Raw genomic sequence first — 17861 nt, 5'->3', positions numbered from 1 at the left:
CCTAAGCCCTTTACTTATGCACTTTACTTTGTGATAGCCTTATTGTTTCTTGTCATATATCTTGCTATCACCTAGTTGTTTATCTTGGTTAGCATAAGTTGTTGGTGCACATAGGTGAGCCTAGTTGTTGTAGGTTTTGTGCTTGACAAATTAACCGCTAGGTTTATTCCGCATTTGTTCAAGCCTAAACCGTAATTATTTTAAATTGCCTATTCACCCCCCTCTAGGCGACATCCACGATCTTTCAACGGTCATGAAAGCTAGCGCCACCTCTTTTGCTTTGGTGTTTGCATTGGCGGCCTTGATCTCGAGCTTCTTCCTTTGGACGGCCTCCTCGATCTTGAGCTTCCTCCTCTTAACGGCCTCCTTCATGTCAAGCTTCTTCGTTTGGAGCTCCATGTATGCCTTCATTTGCTCATCTTTTTCTTGGCGCTTCCTCTCGTCTTACTTCCTTTTGGGTCATCATGCCTTGCAAAGTTTCTTGCAAGGCGAAAGATGCCACATAACGCTTCTTGTCCACCTTCGAGTTCGTCTTGTCCCTAGGCCTCTTTACTCCATCTTCATGCCCATCCACGGTCATCGGCTCTCCATGCCTCTTTAGAGCGGCATATTCATCTTTGAACTTGGGGCAAATCTTTGATGAGCGTCCAACAATGGGTGAGGCTGAATGGCTTGTTCTTATGCCGGGCCTTGAAGGCTTCCAAAGCTTGGAATGCTTACACAAACATAGTGAAGGCCACAAATGTAATAGCCAAGGACACGAAAAATGCAACAAACACGAACATGTCATAGGAACGAAGAGAAGAATTTCAAACCAAGTCGCCCACGCCTAGGCCACTCACGGGACAGGCTTCAACACTCTCAAGCACGACACAGAACTTGTTGCATGCTTGTTGTGTGAACAACCACCTCTTTTGGATTGAGTTGACACCATGGGTGCTGATATGTCTCCATCTATCTACTTTTCCTAACGCTTTTCCTCTTGTTATGGACTCTAATTTGCATGATTTGAATGAAACTAACCCAGACTAACGCTATTTTCAGCAGAACTACCATGGTGTTGTTTTTGTGCAGAAATAAAAGTTCTCGCAATGGAACGAAACTTTGCGAGGATTTTTTATACAATAAAAGAGAATTTCTAGAGCCAAGAACCACCGGAGGGGGGCACAACCCAACAGGGCGCACCCCTCCTCCAGGCGCGCCCAGGTGGGTTGCCCCCACCTGGTGGCCCCGCAGACCCTGAAACCGACGCTATAAAATCCTATTTTTCCAGAAAAAATCAGGGAGAAAGAATTATCACGTTCCACGAGACGGAGCCGCCGCCGTCTCCTGTTCTTCATCGGGAGGCCAGATCTGGAGTCCATTTGGGGCTCCAGAGAGGGACATCTTCGATTTTCGTCATCACCAACCATTCTCCAACGCCAATTTCACGATGCTCCCCACCGGGAGTGAGTAATTCCTTCGTAGGCTCGCTCGTTAGTGAGGAGTTGGATGAGATTCGTCATGTAATCTAGATAGTTTTGTTAGGGCTAGATCCCTAGTATCCACTATGTTCTGATATTGATGTTGCTATGACTTTCCCATGCTTAATACTTGTCACTTTTGGCCCGGGTGCCATAATTTCATATCTGAACCGTTTATGTTATCACCATTATATCTATGTTCTAGATCCGATCTTGCAAGTTATAGTGACCTACTACGTGTTATATCCGGCAACCCCGGAGTGACAATAGTCGGGACCACTCCCGGTGATGACCGTAGTTTGAGGAGTTCATGTATTCACCGTGTGTTAATGCTTTGTTCCGGTTCTCTATTAAAAGGAGGCCTTAATATCCCTTAGTTTCCAATAGGACCCCGCTGCCATGGTAGGTAGGACAAAAGATGTCATGCAAGTTCTTTCCATAAGCACGTATGACTATTTACGGAATACATGCCTACATTATATTCATGAACTGGAGCTAGTGCCGTATCGCCCAAGGTTATGACTGTCACATGATGAATATCATCCAACAAATCATCGATCCAATGCCTACGATTTTCTCTTATATTATTCTTGCTAAGTTACTGCTGCTATTGTTATTGTTGCACTTGCTACAAAATCACCGCTATCACTGTTACCGTTACTATTGCTGCTGCTACTATTATCAAAATTATCATACTACTTTGCTACTGATCACTTTGCTGCAGATAACTAATCTCTAGGTGTGGTTGAATTGACAACTCAGCTGCTAATACTTACAAATATTCTTTGACTCCCCTTGTGTCGAATCTATAAATTTGGGTTGAATACTCTACCCTCGAAAACTGTTGCGATCCCCTATACTTGTGGGTTATCAAGACCTTTTTCTGGCGCCGTTGCCGGGGAGCAGAGCTATAATTGTTGAGTCACTTGGGATTATTATTAATTTAGCACTATGAAGACTCTGAAGGATGCTAAGACCAAGTTTTTTCCCTCTAAGACGAGGGGAGGTAAGGAACTGCCATCTAGCTCTGCTTTAGATTCACCTTTTGTTATAAGTAAAATTGCAACACCACCACATGCTATCAATCCTGATATGTCGCAAGTTATTGATGATGCTACTTCTGCTATGAACGATGCTTATGATGATGCTACTACCTTGCTTGATGATAATGTGCCACTAGGTGAATTTCTTGATGAACAACTTGCTAGAGTAAGACAACATGATATTGTTGAAACCGATGATGAGCTTGAAACTGAAAATCTTGAAACACCTACTAGAACTAGCCCTCCTAGATATGAATTGCCAAAGGTATCAGAAGGTTATGTTATGGGTGAGGAGGCAACTAGAGATATTCTTGCTTGTAAGGATAGAGATGATCTAGAGAAATTATTATGCAAGTATAAAGAGAAATCTTTGAATGCTAGAATGAAATGTGATCCTAAGTTTGCTACTTCGAATTCTCTGTTGACCCAGAGTTAATTACTTTGGTTGAATCTGATCCTTACCATGGTTATGAAACTGAAACTGTTGTGGCACATCTTACTAAGTTGAATGACATAGCCACCCTTTTTGCTCATGATGAGAAAATTCGCTATTACTATATTCTCAAATTATTTCCGTTCTCATTAAAGGGTGATGCTAAAGCTTGGTACAATACTCTTGCTCCTAGTTGTGTGCGCAGTCCCCAGGATATGATTTATTACTTTTCTGAAAAATATTTTCCTGCTCATAAGAAAGAAGCTGCCTTACAGGAAATATTTAACTTTGGGAAAATTGAAGAAGAGAGTCTCCCACAAGCTTGGGGGAGGCTTCTCCAATTGCTTAATGCTTTGCCTGGTCATCCTCTTAAGAAAAATGAAATGCTTGATATCTTGTATAACAGACTAACTAATGCTTCTAGGGATTTCCTAGATAGTTGTGCTAGTTGTGTTTTCAGGGAATGAACTATTGGGCAAGATGAAGAATTATTGAATAACATATTGAGAAACTATGATGATTGGACTCTTCCTGAACCACCTACTGAACCCACTCCGAAGAGGAGGGGTATTTTATATCTCAGTCCTGAAGATATGCAAGAGGCAAAGAAATCTAAGAAGGAAAAAGGTATTAAAGCTAAGGATGTAAAAATTTTACCTCCTATTGAAGAAATACATGAGCTTGATACACCACCACGGCCTAAGGTGGTAGAGGTAAATTCTCTAACGAAATTCAATGATAATGATAATCCTCATAATATGCACCCTAGCCAATGCCTTTATGAGTTTGAGAATTACATTAGAAAACAAGATCACTTCAATGCAAATGTTATGAAACAATTGAAATACAATTTTGATATGATTGCTCGCTTGAGTGACTTGTTATTTAGAATCTCAAATGATGTTAGAGGTGTGGGAAAGCATGCTTCTATGGTACAAACTCAGTTAGAACAAGTTGCTAAATCTCAAAGAGAATTGCTTGATGAAATGAATAACAACATACATGACTTTGCTGTTAGAGTTGCAACTAGAGGAGGTAAAATGACTCGGGAACCACTTTATCCTGAGGGACACCCAAAAAAGAATTGAATATGATTCACAAAGGAATAATACCACTGCACCTAGTCCGTCTAAAAAGAAGAAGAAAAAGAAAAATGATTGGACTTTGCATGCTTCTAGTGAATCTGAAGGTAGAAAAACCTCCTGATCATGATAATGATGTTTCTATTTCTGATGCTGAAACTCAATCTGGCAATGAACATTCACCTAGTGATAATGAAAAAGGTAATGCTGATGTTCATGAAGATACTCAACCAAACAATGAAAAAGAACCAGATAATGATGTTGAAATAGAACTAGTTGTTGATCTTGATAACCCACAATCTAAATATAAAAGATATGATAAAAGAGACTTTGTGGCTAGAAAACACGGTAAGGAAAGAGAACGATGGGTTCAAAAACCTATGCCCTTTTCATGGTAAGGTAAGGAAAACACGGTGCACTTTCCGAAGAAACAATTCCAAGTGAATGGTATTAATGTTATTGAAAAATCTCCGACAATCACTATTGGAAGTTTTCAACTACCTCTACCTACTGTTAAAAAGAAATATGAAATGCTTATTGTTGGGGACATTCATATCCCCGTTGAGGTAACTTAGTGATTTACGAAAGTTCTTAGGTTTCATGTCAATCGAAAGTGGTTGTTAATAAGACCTGACCAACCTTATTAATGGATCATTTTTGAGAGGTATGAAGTTGATGAATTTAGTGAGCACTATCTTCTGTCCCTACCTTTTATTTTTTGTTCCTATTAGTTAAATAAAATAAAATGCAATGTTTTGTCTGCTTTCCAAATTTCTCGTGCAATAAAAAATACCTCAAAAATAAAAGTTCTCAGAATGCTCTGAAAATTTAATACGATTTTTTTGTAAATATTTAAGAATTTTGGGTGCAAATAACATGAGAGGAAGGTGCACCAGGTAGGCACAACCCACCTGGGCGCGCCCTGGTGGGTTGTGGTCCCCACGTGGGCCCCCTCACTTATCTCGTCATCCCATATCACCACCTACCTCTAGAAAAAAATCACCATTGCTCTCTCTCTCTCTCTCTCTCTCTCTCTCTCGTGTTCTTGCTCTCAAACCCGCAGAGTTTGAGGGTTTCTACCGTACCCTGTCTGTGGGGGATGAGAGAGGGGTGTCAAGTGTCACCGCTACTAGCTTGCACTTTCCTGTTGTTCATTATTTTGCTCTTTTCATTGCAAACTGCCTGCTTGCAAGAGAGAAGGTGCGTGCACTCAGTGCTCCAGACCTTGCTGTTTTACGTCGTGCACTTGAAGGTGACAACACTTATAGTTTGGGAGCTATTGTAGCATGTCGCCTCCACATTAATAAATCCAAGGGTAAAATACATGGTGGTATTTACGCTACTCGCTTGGCAGCTCACTTTAACATTCAAATACGCAGCATGATTATCCTCTACCCAAGGTTCACCTAGATCGCGCTGCTATGGAATACCACCAGTTTATTGCTATCGATTATCCTAACATCCCTATTCCGTATAACCTGGTTTTCAGTGTGAGAACCCATGATATTATTCCATTACCTGCACCTGCTTTGTTTGATCCTATTGCCAGGGGTGGATACAGGATTATGCCTACGGACATCGTCGCCTACCGGAACAACCTAGCTGCGGTAGAGGAGGAGCCTTAGCAGTGGGATCCACAGGTGCCCGCTCCCCAGCATTTCAACATGGGACCCCATGGCTTCTTCGACTACTGATTACCAAGTTAGGCCAAAAGCCTAAGCTTGGGGGAGTACATATTTCCACCGACATTACATTCATGTTCAAACATTTCATTTCAATTGTTGGTGTTCACACTCTTTCATTGTATTATCCATGCTAAATTTATTTTCTCGCTTTCTTCTTGTGTGTTTGAAAAACTTTGATAAAATACAAAAATATTTCTTGCTTCTTTTCGTTTTTTTCTTCCTAGTTTAAATTGTTGTAGCACTAAAAAGAAAACCCAAAAAGATTTCCTTGTTCTTTTTTACTTGTTGGGAGCTTTCCCGTGTAAATAGTTTTTCTCGTTTTTGCTTTTCCTTTTTTATTTTGCTTGTTCAGGAAAATCAAAAACTCCAAAAATATTTTAGTGTGTTTCTCTGAATTTCTCTTCTTTTTATTGAGTCGTACCGAGGAGAAGACCACGATGAAAATGTTGAGTGGCTCTCATTTGCATAATTGTTAATCTAACAAAGAGCCCATTTATCTTGTCTTCTCCTATTGAATAAAATGTTTGCAGATTCCAGCTTAGTCCATGGAACTCTTGCACTATTATTATTTGCATATCGTTCGGTCGTGCAAGTGAAAGGCAATAATGACGGTATATGATGAGCTGGCCGTGGCAGAGAGAAACGGGTATGAACTCGACTTGTTCTGTTTTTGTAAATATGTTTAACCTAGTATCCATGATTCAACTCATTATGATTACACATGTTTGCAATGACAATTAGAGATTATGGTTTCTCATGCCATGCATAAGTATCTAGGAGTGGACAATGATTTATCTTGGATGTCAACATCGCATTAAAATGATTGTGATGTAGTATGATGATATGGTATCCTCCTCTGAATGTTCGAGAGGCTTGACTTGGCACATGTTCATGCATGTAGTTGAATCAAAACCAACATAGCTTCTATGATATTTATGTTCATGGTGTTCATATCCTACTCATGCTAGTGTCCAATGTTACTTATGCATAATGCATGTACGTGACCATTGTTGCTCTCTAGCTGGCCGCTTCTCAACCTATTTGCTAGCCTTCGCCTATACTAAGTGGGAATTCTACTTGTACATCAACCTGAAACCCAAGTAATTCCAGATGACTCCACCATACCTACCTATATGCGGTATTACACTGCCGTCCTAAGTAAATTTGCATGTGCCATCTCTAAACACTTCAAATAAAGATCCTTTTTGTTCGTAGAATGACAGGAGGTAGTCGGTATCTTCCATGCTAAACAGGTTATTCTCAGGTTGACTGTTTATTCACTCGCCATTGCACGGGAAAAGGAAGGTAATAGCAATGCCCAGTCCCAAACTGCAAAAAGAAAAGAGCTTACAAATAATCAAACAAAAACTACTACGGAGTCATAACCTTTACTTTATCGCTTGGGAACCGCCACTAGCGTGCTTAGCATGGAAGATATAGATAACTGATGGTCGCGAAGTAAACAAGAAGGGTGCACCTATCAAAATATCATTTACCTCTGTTTTAAAAATTTGAGCTCTGGCACCTCTACAAATCACTGCTTCCCTCTGCGAAGGGACTATCCATTTACTTTTATGTTGTGGCATCACCTTCTAAAATAAGCGCCAGAACCTGAGAGCACTGCTATCATGCTGATGCATTGTGTGTAGCTAATGTTGGGTGCATCATGACTGGATCTTTTCTACCATGAATTACAATGTTTAGTCGCTACTTGAACTTTGGAGGTGCTCTGCATTTATGTTTTGCGGTCTCAGAAAGGGCTAGCGAGATACCACTATTGTCATATTATATCATGGTTGTTTTGATAACGTGTTGCTATTTGAGATATCTTATTATTGCTCGCTAGCTGATTATGTCATTGATATGAGTTAATATAATTTTTAAGAGTTATTGTCGACATGGTTAGTTATAATATTGGCGGAAAACCTGGGTGTTGTTTAAGCTTATTTATGCAAACAAGAGCAAAAGAGTTCGTAAAAGTTTTTCTTTTTCACTTTCAGTTTATCAACTGAATTGCTTGAGGACAAGCAAAGGTTTAAGCTTGGGGAAGTTGATACGTCTCCATCGTATCTAGTTTTCCTAACACTTTTCCTCTTATTTTGGACTCTAATTTGCATGATTTGAATGAAACTAACCCAGACTGACGCTGTTTTCAGCAGAACTACCATGGTGCTGTTTTTTGTGCAGAAATGAAAGTTCTCGGAATGGAACGAAACTTTGCGAGGATTTTTTATATAATAAAAGAGAATTTCTGGAGCCAAGAACCGCTGGAAGGGGGCACCTGGGTGGGCACAACCCACCAGGGCACGCCCCCCCTCCAGGCACGCCCAGGTGGGTTGTCCCCACCCGGTGGCCCTGCAGACCCTGAAGCCGACGCTATAAAATCATATATTTCTAGAAAAAATATAGGAAGGAAGAATTATCGCATTCCACGAGACGGAGCCGCCGCCGTCTCCTGTTCTTCATCGGGAGGCCAGATCTAGAGTCCGTTTGGGGCTCCAGAGAGGGGGATCTTCCATCTTCGTCATCACCAACCCTTCTCCATCGCCAATTCCTCGATGCTCCCCACCGGGAGTGAGTAATTCCTTCGTAGGCTCGCTAGTCGGTGAGGAGTTGGATGAGATTCATCATGTAATCTAGTTAGTTTTGTTAGGGCTTGATCCCTAGTATCCACTATGTTCTGAGATTGATGTTGTTATGACTTTGCCATTCTTAATGCTTGTCACTTTGGGCCCGGGTGCCATGATTTCAGATCTGAACCGTTTATGTTATCACCATTATATCTATGTTCTAGATCCGATCTTGCAAGTTATATTCACCTACTACATGTTATGATCCGGCAACCCCGGAGTGACAATAGTCGGGACGACTCCCGATGATGACCGTAGTTTGAGGAGTTCATGTATTCAACGTGTGTTAATCCTTTGTTCCGGTTCTCTATTAAAAGGAGGCCTTAATATCCCTTAGTTTCCAATAGGACCCCGCTGCCACGGGAGGGTAGGACAAAAGATGTCATGCAAGTTCTTTCCATAAGCACGTATGACTATTTACGGAATACATGCCTACATTATATTTATGAACTGGATCTAGTGTTGTATCGCCCTAGGTTATGACTGTCACATGATGAATATCATCCAACAAATCATCGATCCAATGCCTACGATTTTCTCTTATATTGTTCTTGCTAAGTTACTGCTGCTATCGTTACTGTTGCACTTGCTACAAAATCACTGCTATCATTGTTACCGTTACTATTGGTGCTGCTACTATTATCAAAACTATCATACTACTTTGCTACTGATCACTTTGCTGCAGATAATTAATCTCCATGTGTGATTGAATTGACAACTCAGCTGCTAATACATACAAATATTCTTTGGCTCCCCTTGTGTCGAAAATATAAATATGGGTTGAATACTCTACCCTAGAAAACTGTTGCGATCCCCTATACTTGTGGGTTATCAGGTGCTCGCAAACTTGTAGGGTGGAAACTTTCTCCGTTCATGAAAGATCGTATGAACTCCCCCCCCCCCAAACAACACCTTTTTACTCGGCACCGGTCGTGGGATTTCTCCCTATTTTCTTCCAACTCTCGTAAATCGACTTGTCGTCGTCTTTGGTGTATGATCCCGAGTGAATGCTTTGCTTCATCTTTTGTGCATTGGCTCTTTGGGTGAGCTCATCGATGAATAATGACTCTTCCTCATTATCTACGCTCTCTTCTTCCCTTCGCAATAGATGTCTTCATGCCATGAGTTGCCATGGTCGTCGGCATCTTCATCTTGGTTGCCGTGGCCAATGTCATCGGCCTCTTCATGTTGGTTGCGCCCGTCATGGCTTGGGTCTCATCGGGATCGAAGCCTTGGCCTTGCTCCTCGGGGTGGAAGGCTTGGCCACGACCCTCGTAGATGACGTTCTCCAGGAAAGCTTTGAAGTCATGGTCATCTTGCGCAGGCGTCGGGGAGGGCGTTCCGTCGAACAGGTTGTGGGTATCGGAAAGGTTGGCCGTAGGAATCGCCCGGGGCTGCTTGCTTTACATCCCGGTAGCTGACTGGCCGGCGACAACCGACCCAGGCATGACATTCAGGTAGATGATGGCTGTGGGATGGGGGAGGCCGGTGCGATCATGATGCCGCCCGGTGACATGGAGAAGCGGGTCACACCATGCTCATGCGCAGGATGAACACACCCGTTTTTGGTGTTGTGGAGGAGCTCATCGACTGGCCCTGTGGAGGAAGAACGGCCAACGAGCATGTGCTCGCCACGGCCATGGCAGCGGCGGAGAGAATGGTAGGCGCGGATCGGCTAAACCCTAGCACAAGAAGGGTGTGCGTCATCGCTACCTACGTGGCCTTGGCGACGAGAACCCCGTTGTCCCCAACTGCTGCTTTGTGTTGCTCGGCAGCGGCCTTGAGGGCGAACTGGGCCGTGGCTTTCCTGTCCGCCTGAGCGGCCCTCCGGGCTCTCCTCTTGGCCGATTCATAGTCGAGTCGGTCAAGCTCCACCGACGTGAGCTCCGCCCTCACCTTCCTCTTCTTCTTCGTCACGGTATGAGCGAAGGTAACGGCTGGGACGATGGCAGTGGGTTGCTACGGGGCACCGACCATGGAGCGGGGAAGGGCGGGAGGGGTTTTTGGGATAAAGGGGGAAATGGAAACGTTGTGTCCCTGACGGGCGAGCCAGGGGAGGACAAGGGCGCGCGTCCCGCCCGCCCGTTCCTTGTCCATTTCGACGCAAACGTGGACCAATTTTGGGATGGAAACGAGTCACAGACGGAAAAAAACAGATGCCCATCCATTTGTGGGTGCGCGTTGGGCCGTGATTTGTGTCCGTTTTGACCCAAATGGACGCGGCCAAATGAAATGGGTCACGCGTTGCAGTTGGCCTAAGGCATGGTTGATAGTTGTTGTTGCTCCTTACTCTCCGCCTGAAAGTATCACTACAAAAAAATACACTTCCATGATGACACGTGTTTGTCACAGTAGGTCACGTATTCTGGAATGCATGTACATCCATGACAAATTTATGACAGAATCAAGATAGTCATACCTGTGCAGTCATAGAAGTGTTCCATGACATTACCAAAATTATCATCACGGAAGTGTCCACTTCCATTAGGATAAATCGCGTGTCACAGAAGTGCTTTCGTCAAGGGTGACCAACACGTGGCATCCACCGTAACGGAACGCCGTTAAGCTATCGGGTCCGGTTTTGGATCTGATAACCCGTTAACAGCCCCGACCAATGGGGATTTTCCACGTGTAAAATCATCATTGGCTGGAGGGAACACGTGTCGGCTCGCCGTTGGGACAGATGTCATCCACTCATTGGACCCAAAGCGCCTATGATACATCGACACGTGGCACGGCCCAACAAAGGCCCATTCCTGTGAAAAGGCCGGCCCGTTTGACTTGGTCAAAAGGTGGCGGGCCGGCCCACGGAAAGCCTGTTAACGGCTTGTCCGCATATAGCCCATTTACAGCCCGCTAACCCAGGACCCGTTTACGGCCTATCCGAATTAGGCCCAGTAGCGTCATCTCGGCCGTCCAATATAATTCCAGCCCGTTTTAACTTCCGGCCCATGTATGGCCCATGACGTCTTTCGGCCCATATGAGGCCCTTTGTAACCCTCGGCCCATTAACGGCCCGTGGTAAAACTGGCCTGTAATGAACAGTGTATCACTTTATACCCATTAACGGCTCATTATACCGTTGGGCCGTTTGTAGCCCATGTTATCTTTCGGCCTTCTTAGGGCCCATTTATTCTTGGGCTCATTTCCCGCATTCGTTTACTTACGGCTCGTTACAGGCCTTTTCTGCTTGTGGGCCAAATTCAGCCCGTGGATACAGTCGGCCTGTTTGTGGCCTGTTAATCTGTTGGGCCATTTTCATAGCATCATCAAATACGGCCGATTAACGGCCCGTTATGGTCAGCCCATAAAACGTACGATTTCCACTCTAGCCCGTTTACGGCCCCTTATACGGCCCGTACAAGGCCCATAGATGAGACGTTCCGTAGAAGGCCCATTGACCCGACGGCCCACAGAAGGCCCATTGATCCGACAGCCCATAGAAGGCCCATGGATCCGCTGGACCATAGAAGGCCCATGGATCCGACAGCCGATAGAAGGCCCACGGATCCGACAGCCCATAGAAGGCCCACGAATCCGACGGCCACAGAAGGCCAGGGATCGTCCGTCCCGTAGATGGCCCATGGAACGTATGGCCTGTGGAGGGCCATGGTCACTACAACGTTTGGGCGAGTTGGCCCCCGTTTGAACAATATAGCATATTCAAAGAATTATCCTACTCTATACTATCACCTCTAAAAAACATACACTATACAGTAAAGAGACTAAGGCATAGAAACGTAGAATAATCCTACACTATACAATAAAGAAATTACAGCCGATTATACCCACTGGGCATTATGGTTCGGCACCAGTGATAATAAAGCATACACAAACATCAAATTACATACACTGGGCAAATACAGCTCATACATCATGGACGTGCATGAACATAACTTACCATTTGAACTATAATCTCTTCAGAAAATAGGATTGGCCGGATTTAGATAGCACAAATTTCAGTCTGCAAAATCTCCAACTCCTTCGTTGTTACCTCAGTGTCTTGTTTCATTTTTTTGACTCCTGCATCTAATACCTGCATGTCCAGTCTCAACTTGTTGATTGTACGTTCAGAATCATGTACACGTTGTCTTGCCACCTCTAGTTTATGCTCGAGAACATCAGCACATTCCAATTCCAATCCATAATCATTCGGTAACGGCCATGCCGCACTGCTCGCAGATCTTTGTGTTGATGTCACTTCATCCTGAAATGTTTCTGTAAGTACACATGACTAGGGCAAAAATATAGTTACAACAGTGAAGCGAGCAAGACAGACTATTTTGTACATGGCAAAACAGGACTAACAATAATGTTACATGTTATGAAGCATAAGTAGGTGATATTTTAAAAATTATAAAAAAGGTAGTCTGTGCAGCCTGCATACAGAAATCTCCCTTAGCTCACCAGAGGAGCATGATGTTGGGGCCCAATCCAAAACACAGACAAGTTACAAATTTAGACAGCACGTTGCGTAGAAGTAAGCAAGCAGTTGGCCATTCTGTAGCTCAATAAAGTCTTAGGGAGCATAATGAAAACCACAGGATTTCATACAAACATACTACAGCAAACAAAACTATGCAATCATTAGCCTAGTATAAACTAGATTGTGAGCCTCATTCAATAATAGTTGGTTAATAGACTTCAAAGCTTCAGGCACACTTCGGCAGAGTAATTAAATGGTAAGGCCTTTAATTATGTCAACTAATAGTTATACAAGTACCCAACATCAGGCATCATTCTTTGGGCATCTCATTAACTGAGGACAAATAAACCAATTGAAAAGAGCAAATTAACTATGCCTGGAACAAACAAGGAATTGAACTATTGAGTTGGATATAGTGACTTACCTTAACAGGTTGAAGAGGCTCAGCGCAGCTCCTACTTCTCTTGCAAGGCTCCTTCCTAACATCTTGTACTTGGAAATCCTCAATCTTATCTTCATTGCACCCCCTCTGCAAGGTGACACAAACTAGTTACTCGTCTCCTTGGAAGATAAATATGCATACTTTCCAGTCTGTGAACACAAAAGGATGAGATTATAACAAAACAACACCACATAATGAAACATGCCGATCTCTTGCACTTGCACACAATGAAATGAGCATTTACTATGTCCGCACTACGTAAAAACTAGGCATACCTTCGAACTGGATCTCCAGGTACTTTTGGAGAGCCTACTTTAGTGTACAGCCAAACCTTTATGTCACCTATGAGTTAGAAAAGGCCCCACTACAGCAGCCCTTAGTGTTTAAATCGTTGATAAGCTCTATTAGAGTGTTAGGTCAAGAACAATAAGTAATCAAAGCAAACAGTCCTAGTATGGCTGGCTGATGCAAACAAGCAATTGAACAGATGTGTGAGCAAATCATACATATCAAGAAAAGAAGCAAAGAAGGAGGCACTACAAAAAAAAGACACATCCGTGACATTTTGGGCCGAACGAATTTTTTTCTGTCATACATATGACACTTCTATGACGATAATTGTGACAAAACCCGGTATCATCATAGATGTGGTGGGCTCCTACTTATATGACAAAAAATCATGACAGAAAATGGGCTTTTCGTCCTGGGCGGGCCGGAGACGCAGCTGCATGACATTCTTTGGGCCGTCCATGACGGAAAAAACCATGGTAGAAGCAAGGGCGAGGAAAATTTCGGGGAGTTCCCGGTTACGGTGGGAGGTCGGGGGCCGAGCGATGCGCGTTTCTCTCGTACACGTACGCGCGTGTGTGCGAGGCGTTGGCTCTAACTGAACCCGAGCGAGGCGTTGGGCTCTAACTGAACCCGAGCGATTGCACTTCAGGCTACGCGTTACTGAACCCGAGCGATCGATCGATGGCTGTTAACTGAACCCGATCGAGCGATTCCTTCGCTACTGCTGCTAACTGAAGTCGATCGATGCTGCCTCTGGATGAACAGTGAGCGTTGTTGGGGGGTTTGGATGAACAGTTCTCAGTGGGGGTGGATGAACAGGACCCCGTGGTGTTGCCTCTGGATGAACAGGACCCCGATCGATCGAGCCGGTTGGGGCTGGATGAACAGGACCCCGTGGAGGGCAGGATGAACAGGACCACCCCGTGCAGGGCAGAATGAACAGTAGACGGTGGAGGGCTGGATGAACAGTAGCCCGTGGAGGGGTGGTTGAACAGGAGCCCATGGAGAGGGTTGGTTGAACAGTAGCCGGTGGAGTAGCGCGTGGTGGAGGCTGGATGAACAGGAGCCTGTGGATGAACAGTCGCAGGTGGAGGCTGGAGGAGGTCGACGGTGGATGAACAGTAGCCCGTGGAGGCTGGAGGGGGTCGACGGTGGAGATGAACAGTATCCCGTGGAGTCCCGTTTTGCGGTACGCCACACCCCTCCCGATGAACAGGACCCCCGTTTCGACCGTAGCGCTCCAACACAAGTCCGTTTCCTCCGTTTTGCGGTATGCCACACCCCTCCCGATCAACAGGACCCCCTTTTCGACGGTAGGAGGTCCGTTTCCTCCGTTTTGCGGTACGCCAGACCCCTCCGGATGAACAGGATCCCGTTTCAAACGTGGCCGGTCGAACACAAGGCCGTTTCCTCCGTTCTGCGGTACGCCAGGCCTCGTTTCCATCGGCTGTTCCGTCCAAGCCCTCCCGATGAACACGACGACGCATTCCGTTCCGACCCAGTCGGTTGGCTCCCACGCGTTCCGTTGCCTCCCGATGAACACGACGCATGCCGTTGCCTCCCCATGAACACGACGCATTCCCTTGCCTCCCCATGAACACGACGACGACGCTGTTTCTCCGTTCCGACCCAGCCATGTACACGAGCACTGGCCGTACGTATGCGCGAGTAGTTTCGAGACCCCGCCCGTATGTACACATACGTGGCCGTATTTTCTTTCTTGCACCCTGGCCGCTGTACATATGTGTACATGCTACGTGCACGCCTCTACTGCGACACGTACGCGCCTCTACTACGACACGTGCGCGCCTCTACATCCACCAGTATATATGTACGTACACGTCCGCGACCAGAATGACAACGCTACGTACCCTTCGACCAGGTGGGTCCCGACTGTCAGGCACTTCCTTGCCTGCGAAGATGTAGCTGGTGGGTCCCAGCAGTCAGGGGGCGAATCGTTTTTCTTTTGCTCGGACGCACTTCCTTGCGTGCGAAGATGTAGCTGGTGGGTCCCAGCAGTCAGGGGAAAACGTTTTTTTCGTGAAATACGGTGGCCCGTCCGGTGGGTCTCAGCTGTCAGGTGGAGGAATAATTACTTTGCACGTAATAAGGAGGCACTTCCTTGCTGCGGCCGTGGACCCAGCTGTCAGCCTCTCCACGTACAGTCCACATCCGATGGAAGTCGTTCCTTGACCCCGTTGGCCACGCCGCGCCGAGAGCACCAGGGCGGTGGACGATGGCTAGGCCTAGGAAGGGGACGACGCGGAGCCGGGGAAGACGTGGCAGTGGATGCCCACGCGTAGAGGAGTACGAGGGTTCACTGGTTCGCTGCGGTGTGAGGCTGCCGTCGCCGCAGAATAACAGGGGGTGTGGGTGAGTAGAGGGATGGCCTGGCCAGCGGTGGGAGTAGTAGGGGGTAGTGAGGCCTCCGCCGCATCGCAGCCGGCCACGGGAGGAAGCAGCACGAGGCACGACCGGCGCTGGTTTGGGCGGCTGGAGCAAGAAGACCAGAGGTTGAAGAAGCACTACGGCCGTTGGATGGACATCGTACGATCACTGGAGCTAGAATCGTGCATATTGACTAAGTTGACAAAGCCCTCCGTCCCCGTCAACTTAGTAGGCCCACAAGTCAGCCTGCCACTATACTGGTCCCAGCTAACAGGGGGAGTATTCATTTTTTGTGCGTAATAAGGAGGCACTTCCTTGCGTGCGAAGATATAACTGGTGGGTCCGAGCTGTCAGCGGCGGTAACATTTTTTCGTGAAATACGGAGGCCCTTTCGGTGGGTCCGTAATGTCAGGTGGAGGAATCATTATTTTGCGCGTAATAAGGAGGCATTTCCTTGCGTGCGGCAGTGGACCCAGCTGTCGGCCTCTCCACGTACAGTCCAGTTCAGATGCATGTCGGTCGTTGACCACGTTGACCAGGCCGCACCGAGAGCACCAGGGCGGTGGACGACGGTGAGGCCTAGGAAGGGAACGACACGGAGGCAGGGAAGACTCGGCAATTGTTTCCCACGCGGGGGGGAGTACGACTGTACGAGGGTTTACTGGTTCGTCTGCTGTCGCCGGAGAATAACGGCAGGTGTGGGTGAGTAGAGGGATGGCTAGGCCAGCGATGGGAGTACGATGGGGCGGTGAGGCCTGCACGGCACATCGGCCGCGGGGAGGAGGGAGCAGGCAGTCCCGCCGGCGCTTGTTTGAGCGGCTGGAGCAGGAAGAGCAGAGATTGAAGAAGCACGACGGCCGTTCGATGGACATCCAACAGTCACTGCTTGTGCGTCAATCTTTTTTTAGGAAAGCCTCAAATATGTGGAAAACAGCATACAACCCATCTGCCATTATTTCTAATAATTTACAGCCCATTTGCTAATTCTTAAGGTTTTTTTTGGAGCCCATATTCTTTTTGTTAGCATTACAGCCCATATTGTGGCCACGGTTAAAAAATTATACGAAATTTTGCATATTTTGGTGCGGTCCGAACTGTTTTTAATCCCGAAATTTCGACTCACATTCAAACTGATTTAAAAAATAAATGTATATCAATATAAAATCCAACAAATTCTCCACGCATAAAAATTAATGTAATTTAAAATCTCAAAATGAAAAAAAAGATATTTGAAACTAATTGCCGGTTTGATGTGTTTTAAAAATGTACAGCCCATTTCTCATTACTGATAGGCCATTTTCTCGGCTAGCCGAATGAAGCTCTCCTCGTCTTGAAAGATTTGCAGCCCAACAGGCCTGACAAAGCGACTTACTTGGCAAATCACAAAAAAACTGGGCTGTGGCCGTGGACCCAGCTGTCAACCTCTCCACGTACAGTACTCTTCTGATGGAAGTCGGTCATTGACCACATTGACCACGCCGCGCCGAGAGCACCAAGGCGGTGGACGACGACGAGGCCTAGGAAGGGGACGACGCGGAGCCGGGGAAGACGCGGCAGCGGATGCCCACACGGAGAGGAGTACGAGGGTTCACTGGTTCGGCTGCGGCGTGAGGCTGTCGTCGCCGCAGAATAACAGGGGGTGTGGGTGAGTAGAGGGATACCCTGGGCCAGCGGTGGGAGTAGTAGGGGGCGGTGAGGCCTCCGCAGCATCACAGCTGGCCACGAGAGGCAGGAGCACGCGGCACGACCAGCGCTGCTTTGGGCGGCTAGAGCAAGAAGACCAGAGGTTGAAGAAGCATTATGGCCGTTGGATGAACATCGTACGGTCACTGGAGCTAGAATCGTTCATATTGACTAAGTTGACAAAGCCCTCCGTCCTCGTCAACTTAGTAGGCCCACAAGTCAGCCACCCACTATGGTGGGTCCCAGCTTGAAAAGGGGTATTCATTTTTTGGTGCGTAATAAGAAGGCACTTCCT

This window comes from Triticum aestivum, chromosome 7D (genome assembly GCF_018294505.1).
Source record: "Triticum aestivum cultivar Chinese Spring chromosome 7D, IWGSC CS RefSeq v2.1, whole genome shotgun sequence".
In the NCBI taxonomy this organism is placed as follows: Eukaryota; Viridiplantae; Streptophyta; class Magnoliopsida; order Poales; family Poaceae; genus Triticum; species Triticum aestivum.
The sequence above is the reverse complement of the archived record's forward strand: the minus strand, read 5'-3'. Positions refer to the sequence as shown.